This window comes from Cyanistes caeruleus, chromosome 4 (assembly GCF_971803275.1).
Source record: "Cyanistes caeruleus chromosome 4, bCyaCae1.hap1.1, whole genome shotgun sequence".
Classification (NCBI taxonomy): Eukaryota; Metazoa; Chordata; class Aves; order Passeriformes; family Paridae; genus Cyanistes; species Cyanistes caeruleus.
The window spans coordinates 36,003,940-36,015,417 of NC_141704.1; positions in this window are offsets into that span (position 1 = coordinate 36,003,940).

An 11,478-nucleotide genomic window follows, 5' to 3' on the forward strand; every position below is an offset into this window, starting at 1 on the left:
AAACAGAATGAGACACTAAAATAAAGACCTCAGGAAGTGATAAAACAACTGAATAATTATTTTTTAGAACTGTTGTCATCTCCCAGGTGTCATTAACAAGACAAAAGAAACAATTTGTCATCCTCTGACAGAATATAAGATATCGATGGAATTAAATCAATTAACAATTTTCAAAATACTTGCACCTTTACCAGGCTCTATTTATAAGAGAGACATTAGACTTTAATGGGTACATTATTTTGGGCAGCTGGCAAAGATTAGACACTTCATGCAAAGCCAAAACATCTGGATGTTTTCAGCTGGCTGTCAATTCAGATTGGCATGAAAACATCCTTCTGCTCCAAATTCAGTGCTAAAAGTGATGACCTGGGACTAGAACTATGGACTAATATTATCTCTGCAGAGAAATTAATTATTCTGCCATTGTACTTGACTAAGTAAAGGAAGGAAGAGTAGAACTGATCCATCACCCCAAGTCCATACATTTTAACCCCCAGAGATTAATTTCAATTTTAATTTCCCTCTATACCAGGTTTGTCTTGAGATAGCTATTTTGCAGTAGCAGTCCAAACATGTAGGTGTTAGAGCAGTGCAGACATTCACACAGCCAGTGTCTGCACTGGTTTTTTAGTTTTATTTTATTGAACAGTACATAATGAAGATATGACCACTCCATGAAATGATGAGAAATTTATTTTCCAATTGATCCATGTACTTTTGTAGTGCCAGTGAAAATTTTTACTAGTTGTAGACCAATGACTTAGAAGAAAACTGCTTCAGGGACAGTGCTCTACTCTAATTATCAGCCTCATGAAAGAGATGCAGGCGTGAATATTCCTACAGAGAAAATGTTCATTCCTTAAATCTGTTTTTCCTTTTTTCAGCTAATGTACAACTCTTGGCAAGTAAGAAGAGCTAAGTTATTTGAATCTGCATCCATATTCTGTGCCCAAAGGTCATAATAACTTTATGCAAAATTTCTCTTTTTTTATCGAATGCCTACTCTGGCATATACAGAATTTTGAAAGAATGAAAAAAAATTTAAAAATCCCTATCAGTAATAAATAAAATCCCTAGAGCACATATACATTCAGCAATCTGTATTTAAGGGGGTTTTAGCAGAGCAATTAGTTCTTTATTAATGATATATTAGGTGTACTAGAATTTAATTTCATTTTATTAAAAACTCATTGATTCTACAATAACAGGCAAATAGTAATATTTTTTGTGTTAAAACACATTCTAGAATGGATTTCACCAGTCTTTCTCGGGAAGCTGGAGCACAATCATACACAATGTTCAAAGCTCACATCTACAAATCCAGTAACTACAATGATCCCTGCGTAACTCCAGAAACCTATACAGTAATTATAAAAAAAATCATAAATCCAAGAGTAGATACAATCTCCTAAGATCTTATTAATTCTTCAGGGATTTGTCCAGGTGATAGTTTCCCATTTATTTGATGCAGTGGTAGAAAATCCCATCACAAATGTCCAAACTCTTGGGAGTTCCTCAGGGCATGGGAGCTCTCTGGCTGGTTCCTGCAGGGTGTTTACGTGGAACCCACGGCAGGTCTCAGGCACGGAGGCACTGCGTGTCCCAGGGGCTGCAGGGCACCCATGGAGCACTGGAGGGTGTTTGCCCTGGGCTGCTGCAGTGCAGCGCTGCACGGGTGCACGGTGCCCTTGCACGAGCAGTGGCGCAGAGGCACGGCTGTACCTCGGCTGGCCCTGGACACCCCACGCTGCGCTCACAGCACTGCACGGCCTGGGAGGCACTAAGCTCTCACTGCTTGTGAGCAAAGGGAAAATCTGAGAGGGATAGCTCCATGATCCAGCACAGTCAGAGGAGCCCTGCCCAATGCAAGCATCTATCACCCAGCTTCAAGATGTAATTATGAGCAATTTAGGCTAATTCACCGAGGGACATTTACGCCATCCAGAACTACACTTCATACAGCAGCCATGTGGCATGGCCCATATGTAAAAGTGTCTTTTTACATTAAAAGTGACAATTCTGAGCTGTAAACCCACTTACACACTTCCCACTTCATCAGGAAGCCCACAGCTGCTGTTAACTTGTCCAGGACTCCTGAAATCCTTAGAGTAGGCAAAACCTAAGATCTTACTTCAGTCTTTGACTTTTTCCTTGACTGCAGGACCAAAGTGTTTGTGTCTGTCAAGAAGATCTGCACGAACTCTTTATTTTCTGAGAAACATAAGGATGCCAGAGACGCAACTCTGATATTCATTCACCCAAGCTTTGAATTCTCTAATTTTATTTTTTTTTTACTGCTGTACTGTATAAAATTAACCAAGATAAAAACCCACTTTTGCATTTAAAAAATTATGCAAAGCATTTACAACATTTTCTAAAACATCTTCTAAGATCTCACAAATTAAACAGCTGCCAACAGCCTAGAGAGGATGGCTCTTGGGTCTCTCAGTTCAGTCCTCCCTGCCTCCCTTCCAGGATCCAGACACCCTAAAGTCACCTCCTGTGAGCAGACTTATTTTTGCAGCACCCACCAAACCTGCACACCTGTGAGGAGGCAGTAAGGTGCTTTATGCTGCTTTTTCTTTAGCACTTGATCTGGACTGGGGACAATGGAGCAGCTGCCCTTGCCAGGCAGCAGCCTCTGGGTCTGCTCTCTTGTTTGCAATGAAAATTATTTAAAATAAATGCCGCAGGAAGGCATAAACCAGCCATATTTACCAAAGTGAAAATGTATTTTTCTACCCACTTCACCAGTTTTGACATCAACACACCACAGACATTGAAATCACACTCGGAGGTCTAATCAAGGATGTGCATTATAATAATTCATCAAATTATGATGAATGCTAGAAGAGAAACCAAATTCTTTGCTGATTTTCACCACATTAAAGACAATTGGATTGGATGAAGAGCAAAGTCAAGGTTGCAGCTGGAATATAGGTATATGTATGAAGTTCATACTAAAATATGCCTGTTTCATTCATTTATGGAAACTTCCAAATACTTGCAGCTTAGATCTGACTGCAGACACAGTAAAAAGATTTTATAGTTTGGATTATTTCCTCTGCTGATTGGTACATCTACGGAGGGCTCTGAGATACCTATGTTTAAAACAGAAAATTACTAAGTTCAGCAAACTTTCTCGTATCTCAAGTGATATTTGGGTTAATTTGATTCAGGAGCAGTGTTGCTTAAGTTGGCTGCCTGTTTTATCAACTATGTAGGAACCAGCATGACATCTTTAATACATGGCTACAAAAGGACAGCAGTCTGGATAATCCAAAGTGAGCCCAGTGTACTGCTACATCACATAATCACTAGAAACAAACCTTACAAGTGTTTGGTCAAATTGGCCAGCAAAGCCCACAGCAAAGAGAATTTATCACTGAATAAATGACTTGAATCAGTGTTCTAAAAGATAAAAAGATTTCCAGGAATTACTGTAGAGTGTTGTAAAAGTAAAAAAGAGAAACATCAGGCTTCATCTGTAACACTGTAAATTTAAAAAGTTAGGAAATTGTGTAGAACACAGATAGTCTGTTCACATGATAAAGAAATAGAATAACTGCAGTGTGATAAGTAAATTCTTACACATTTTCTTGTGATCAAAGGCTTGTTTAGATATACCAAGAACTGTCTCTTTAATCAAAACAGCATTCCCAATACAAGGTGAAGGGGTGAATATGAAAGCAAATACGACTTAGTCACTAGAAACACCTTCAGGTAAAATGCTGGCTTGATCCACATAAAGATTTAAAACATAACATCAAGCATGAAAGAAATGCCACTAACCCCCCTGGCTCTCATCTACTGATTGCACAAATAAGTGTTGTCAGTAGCCATTACTAACAGAAATAATCTTCTATTTAAATGAGAAATATATTTCCCTTTATGAGATTGGTCACCTGTTACATCAGATTTTCATTTCTCTAAAAAGAAAAATGCTCCATTTCTTTGTTCATAAAACCATCAGGTTAAGATGGAAATCTTTAATCCTTTTTCTGCTTTTGCTAGCAAACAGATGCTTCTTCTTCTCTCTCTAATTTGCTAGTGTCAGTAAACTCACACATACACATCTCTATTCAATACATTCACTGATTTGGAACAAGTTTTTTAAAACCCCAAACCTGTAATTTAGGAGCATTAAGTCTAATTTCAAGAGTGGCATCATTGGGAATGTTAATTCCCATTAAATTATTGGTTTTTTTCATGCAAGCTAAACCACAGAATTAGTCATATTTAATTATTTAAAAGTTTTTTAATTAAACACTTTTTCAAGCTCTTTTTAATATTAAAACATTATTTCACAATCTATTTTCACCTTTTTTTGTTTAATATGAATATTCTATGATCTACAGTCATATGCTGTTGTAACTGCTCCTTTTACATCTGTCTTACAGCAAGCTGTCTCACTCTCTCTACTCAGATATTAATTTTGCAACTCTATATTCTGTTTAATGTTTATACATTTTTTTTTCTATATTGCATTTCCCTTAATCAATTGAATTGATGGACCTGTCTGGGAATTTTCTGTTGGGTTTTACCTTCTCAGATTCCCCAGCAAGTCACTAATGGTGTTCTTCACCTCTTCCTTTCCTGGGTTAAAGAATCTTTCTTTCAATGAACCAAGCCCTTTGAGAGGCATTTTGTCTTTCTTCTTCAGTAAATCCCTTATGTTAAGGAGCATTCACTTCTGCTGTCATATTTCCCAGTGCCAGAGTCGGGAGCCTCCACCAGTCCCCTCGGTGACCTCTGCAACAACAACCAGTTGCTCGAGAAAGGAGCGAGTAAAAAAATAATAACAATAAAAATAAATAGTCGTATTTTGCAAAGCCAGAAGGGAAAAGCTGTGGAGCAAAGCCCCCTCAGAAGCACTCAGGACTCGGCGTGGCCCTTGGAGCCGTGCGGGGAGCTGGTCTGGGGCCGCAGCCGGGAGCTGCAGGTGCTGCCGAGGGTCCCTGGGCAGGACGTGCTGCCTGCTCCACAGGCAAACCTCAGCCTGGCTGCCTGGGGCTCATCCTCGGTGCATCCCTCCCTCCCTCCCTTCTTCCCTCCCTCCCCTGCCTCTTTCACACCGAGATCCTGTGCAAGGTGGTGCTATAGTAACAGACACAATACCTGTCCTCAAGCCACTCCAGTTCGCTAATAAGACCTCATCTATGGCAAGGGCCAGAAGTTTATTAAATATTTATGAGTCCTTTCTGCAGGGAGGAAATTATTGCAAGCTACAGTTCCCATTCACTGTGTACCCCCCTGCCCAGGGGAGGCCCCCTACCCAACACACTCACTGGTTTGAACCCAAAGCTGCCTTCCCATGCCTGGTCATTTATTATTGATGTTGCTGGGCCCTTGGGCAGACAGACGTGGAGGGGCATTGGTGCAATGCTGTTTGAATAAGCAGCAGAATACCAGCCATAGATTGAATCCATTGCATTTTTGAAACACAAATGGCTCAAAGAGGTGAACCAGTCCAACTCAGTGTGACTTCATGACAACAATCCACTTTCCGTGGCAGAAAGTACTTAATGAAAACTCTTGTGGAAATGCAGCCCACCTCTCCAGTCATCATGCCTGCACACTGGCTGGAGTCAAATGAAAAATTTGTGCTTTTGGCAAGGCCTCAGATATTGGAATTAGGTTATGGACAAGTCAAAAAAAAATGAAAAAAACCCCACAAATCCACAAATCATTTCATATATTCTCTCCCCTATCAGGAAGGCTTTTAGGTGAGGGAGAAGGCAGAAACTCTGTAGATTGTTATAAAAGTGGAGTTTGTTTTTGGCGCACTACCTCACTCCTACAAGGAAAGTTAAATTAAGAACCTGCCTCATCGGGCCACCAGCACAATAGGAATGGATTTCCCCTGGAAGTCCCCAGCTGAGAGTTCCCATGTGGAGGGCAGACAGCTGCCCACCCACCAAACACAGCTCCTGCTCTGCCACAGGCCAGCTGGTGTCCCTGAGCCAGTGGACGGGCTCTGTACCCTCCCTCCTGCCCTACCTACATTGTCCTTTATCTTCCAGGCTCAGGGACCACATTTCCCCCTAACTTCTGTTCAGAGCTTGGTCTATCCAGACTCTACAGAGAGAGAGGAGAAAAAAAGAAACCCAGAAAGTGATTCCTTCAGGGAAACAAACTGGATCTGAGCTCTTTTCACCTAAAATCTCCTCATTTGGGTGTTTGAACTGAGTGAGCAGGTTTGAGCGGGATGTAAATCTGGGCCAAAGCTGTGCAAGGACTATCCATCCACCACTCCATTCCTCTCCTGACTCCTTGCATGGGCCCCCAGCCTCTGGGGTTTTAAAACACTCCATCATACAAACACCAAATGTCTGAATTGTCCCAGCCCCACTTTGAGGAGGGCCATGTTGGAAAACACATTTTCTCAGGGTTATGTGAGGCAGGCAAGCAGCTTTCACTGAAATCTTTTATTCCTAGTATGAACCAGGAGGGAAGAAGAGAGGGAGAGGGAGTATACTTAGGATCTGAGAGTTTGGCTTTGCTGCAGTCTCTTTGTTGCAGCACTGGTTAGAGTTTCTTTCTCCTCTTTGAATAATTCATGTCATGTAGCGAAGTGTTGGCTAGGCACAGCCAATATATTTGTCCTTGCAGAACAGTCCCCCATAACAAGCATTTAGAACATATCTGGGTACCTCCAGATCTCAGCACTACCCACCCACATGCCTCTAGCCGGGCTTCTCTGGGTGTGTTTCTCTCTAGCTGGGTTGAACAGTGACTGATCTCACTGCCAGCTCAAAGACTGACCAGTCACCCTCCCTGCAGCACGACCCGCTGCTCTGGGAGCAGCTGCTCCTCCTCTTCCTCCTCCTCCTCCTCACGCTCCTCAGGCTTGCATCTGACCATCTCCAAACTGAGCAAAAGGAAGAAATTCCTCCTGCTTCCTTCTGGTGGAAAATTTCGGTTTCTCACTCCAGACCCCTAATCCTGGTTTACTGTTGGAGTGTGCGGACAGCCAAAGCGGCAAGGTCACCGTGATGGAAAGGCCCAACACAATCACACGTTTGAATTAAAGCAGCCTCTCCAATTTTCACCAGGCACACAGAAAATGAGCCCCAGCAGGCCAACTGCCAGACACCAGAGGTATGTATGGGTTTGGGAATACGTACATGTGAAACTACATAGTGAAATTGTCTTCCATGTAAATAAACATGCATTTGCTGGCATTTGAGATAGTATCCTAAGTGCTCTCAGGGCAGCTGAACACCTGAAACCATGGAAGAAACTGGCTCCAAACTGGAAATGGTGCAAACTCCAGTGCAAAGAATTTACTTTGGAGGACTGGAACTCAGGGTGGAAAGTGGTATTCAAAACCCATACCTGCCAGCAGCTGTGGAAAAAAGGGTTTAGTCTTGCCCATCTTTCTGGTCTTCTGGTCCTGGTTTGGATAAGGAGAGCACAGAGCAGACACAAGAAAGGAGTTATGCTTAAAATGTAGTGTTTTGTTCACATATTCACACATTCTCTAGTTGCATTTAGCACAGATATCTGAAGTCTGTCCTCCATGCATTTGGGGCTGATTCAAGTAGCTCTCTCAGACATCTACCCTGGCTGGCCCCTGGCAGGGCATGTTCCCCTCCAGGGTGTAGGGATCTCTCATTAGCAATACAATTTGCCTCACCATTAACAGAATTACACATTTCTCACAGCAGGTTTCCTCTCTCCCTCCTCTTTACCCTCTGCAATCCTTCACTGCCTGCACTTCTGCAGTGCTGCAGCAATAGCTCCTTTTGAAATCATTGATCATTTCTCTAAGGTCTAAAGAAATTGTGCTACTGACTCTTGCTTCTCTGCAGGGAGGCAGCTCGACAGGAGCAGTGCTGCTTCTGTTTCTTCCTCCTCAGGCTCACAGAGTAGCAAACTGCCTGCATTCCAAAATGCTGCTGCAGAGACTGTCACAGCAGCTTTGCAGAGCCCTGCTCCTGCTGGGGCACCATCCACAGGGGCACTACCCAATTCCCAACAAGAATGCTCTGGATGAGGCCATGGCAATACCTATGGGACTAATCCCACCACACATTTCGGAGCATCAGCTGAGGAATTCTTCCTTGATAAGACCTAACATGATAGCCCTTATAGATTCAGCTGTTATTGTTACTGCTTTTTTCTTTCCTGTTTTAACCTATGCCCTAATTTTCTTTTTCAAAAATTATACCATATTGTGATTCCCCTTTTGCTATTTCAAATCTTCTTAAAACACAATATATTAATTGTATTTTAAGTGGGCTGTTTGCAGCTGACTGCAACTTGTAAGGAAATTTTTTGCAAAATTAAAAACTATATGGCTCACATAGCTTGTAGATACTACTGAAACTACAGACTCCTATCCCTAGAGACCACTAGTAAGTGTATTAAAATCATGTTTTAGACCCAATACAGACCTAAACCAGCATGCAGACAGCCACTGCTGTGCACTCATGCACCATCTCTACCTCAGGTGTTTGAGAGTAAAGTGAGCTGCAAGAAAATGTGAAACTGGTCAAGTGCACATACAGGAGATGTGCCTTCCTAACAAGAGCTGTGCCTTGCAGATACAGGACTTGATTCAGAGTTGTAGCAACCCCTTAAGAAAACCAAGCTTGCAAATATAAGAACTAGCAATCAACATAACTTACATGGAACAGTAGTTTCTGCAGGTGCAAGTAAATGTACACCTGGATGCTATCTACTTTTTTACAGTTATTTCTTTTCTTGAGAAGCCTTGAAATACCATCTTTATGCTGCTCCTGCTGATGATTCCTCAACACAGTGCATGGGGAGTAAAAGTAAAAGTAAAAAAAGTAAACTCTTTGCCACATTTAAAAGGGAATTTTGCTGCTGTTTCAGTGCAGACTGGATGGCCTACACATTTCATGAGCTGATTGTCCTGCAAGCAGCCACCTCTCCCAATGCTTGTAAAACATAAAATTTTGATCTTTTTACAAATAATTAATTATCACAGTAACTGACACCCTGACATTAACATCCTGAGAAAGTCAATTTAACCTTTTGGTGTCTCTGCTGAATTAACATACAGATGCTTCACTTCGTGCTGAGTGATCAGCCTTAACAATAACCAAAGGCTGCTGGGCTCCTCCAGTGGAAATACACAAGAAGAATTTTGCCAATTTTAATTAGTTTCTTTTCAGTTCAAGGCCATGTGATCACATCCCTGGTGCTTGTGAGATGATTGTTTGGATCACAGTTTGCTCTTGTTATTTGGAGGAACCTTCTTTTTTTTTTAAAGCAAGATGACTTTGCCTTTTTAGCTCTTACCAAGAACTCAAAGGCAAGAAAATCCTAAGTGAAGGACCTCTCCTCCTAACTGAAGATTTCTTAAAATTAAATTAAATTAAAACGTTTTGATGTTTCAAAACTAAGCGTCTTTGAAAGTTTTAAATGCCTCCATTTCTTGCATATGGAGCAAAGTAACGAAGCAGAGATAATAAATATTGGTTTCATCTGCACATAGGTCTTAGGGCTGGCAGACTTTAATGTTTACAGCACTGTGAGTTTGACAATGCTTTGCCCAAGAACAAGGCGTTGGTAAAAGTTGTCTGGTAGATTTCACTCAGCACTGGCAAGCCCACCACTAAACCATGTCCTTAGGGGGTGCCTAAGAGGTCCACTCAGAAGACAAGCATATTTTATTGTTAGGCATGAAACTTTGGGCAGAAGTCAATTCTTCCTTTGTATTTGTACAGTGTCTGGAGTACTGGAGACCCTATTTCTGTTGACACCTGTAAAAGTCATTGTAACATTACATAAAAAAAGAGGGTACTGTAGGGATTCAGCCTTCGATATCTACAGCATCTGATGTCAAAGATAAAAGAGGTGACCTGGGATCCCATGTTATACAAGGATTTAGAGTAAATTATCAATCTGGTCCTTAAGATTTTGAAACCTGTGGCTTTACATCTACAATATTCTGTCATAAATGAAGATGGATTCCAAGACTTCAGAATCCCGATTTCTGTTTTACTGTATCAGAGAACTGAGTGCTTTCCTGACAGATTTAAATGCTTAATGTTGAGTCAGCCCAAATGAAATTTTCAGATGTTATATTTGTTTCCCTGATAACTGCAGCAAAACCAGCACTAATTCCAAATGGTTAAAAAAATTCCTCTTTAGTTTCTAGTTTCTGTTTTCTGATCGGATCACTGATAGGAAAGACATCTGATCACAGTTGGACACAAAATAAAAATAGTGGCTCCTGGGATGTTAATAACATATAAAACAACAATGGAAATAAGAATTCCTATTTATAATTTGCTTTACTGAAAGCTGCTAATTAAGTACTCATTTCTTACCTTACACTGTAAGAGGGCTCTTGAAGTATTTCTGTGTGAAAAGTCCCTATGTGAAGTATGGCCATTTCTCCACAAAAACAAAAAAGGGCAGAGTTTCTACACTATTGCACTAATACAGATACATTTGAGGATGGTTTCTGTGCATACAGGAATACAGTTTGTCAATTAAAATAGGTCCTTTGTTACTTTCACAAAGCTGTATAAGGAAAGTCTTGTAGCTGGACAAGAACATTTCTATAATGTTTGAAATTTATTTGAAAGTTTCTTGGGTTATAGTGACACCTTATGGCAGTTTTATTGTATCTTACAGATCATTTTGAAATGAACGTCTCATTTTACAGCCTGTCACTATCAGTAAGGAAATGCTTTGATGTTTTTAGAAATCTTTTAGTTAAAAGTTACTCAAAAGATCATTCTACCTCTTCAAATTTGTGTTTTCCCTTTTCCTCTTACTAGAAAAAGACATTTTAAAGAGGAGTAGTCTTTGGTATTATCTTCTCTCCATGTTTAACAGATAATCTATGCCAGGCAGTACAGTTATACTATTCATAACTACCTATGGTGATACCAAATTTGTGCGTAGTCTCTTACTTGAGTGATTCACTAAATCACAGCATGTAGCTCTTTGTGTTTCTCTAATCCTAGATCTGAACTCTTCAAAAGAAATTCATGATAGAAGTTCATGAAATTTTTTTTTTCCCCTTTTAAATACTGTTGGAAACCAAAACTGTGGGACATGAAAATAAAACTCACTACTAAATGAATATCAGAATTTATAAAACCTGCTTTCCTGGGGCTGTCCCTTATGTAAATGTTCTAGTGTCTAACCAGAGCTATCTCTACCTTGTCCTTCCCTCACCTGAAGTGCAAAGTAGGTCCCTCTAAGGAGGCAAGGGTTATCATAAAACTTACATTAATTCTTTATCTTTGGTATTTTAATCATACTTTCATCAAACAAGGGTTGAAAGTGGGCAACAGGTTTGAAGTTGCAAAGGGCTGAGAAAGATGACTGAGCAGTCACATTAATCTTAAATATAGAGATGAAAATCTACAAATGGTCAAGCTGACATGAAGGGGGAGTTGTGTTTATGCTGAACTGCAGTTAGGGCTTAGTTACATCAGAATGAAATAAGCTCCAAAATACCTTTCATGTAACCTTTTCTTGTTTAAA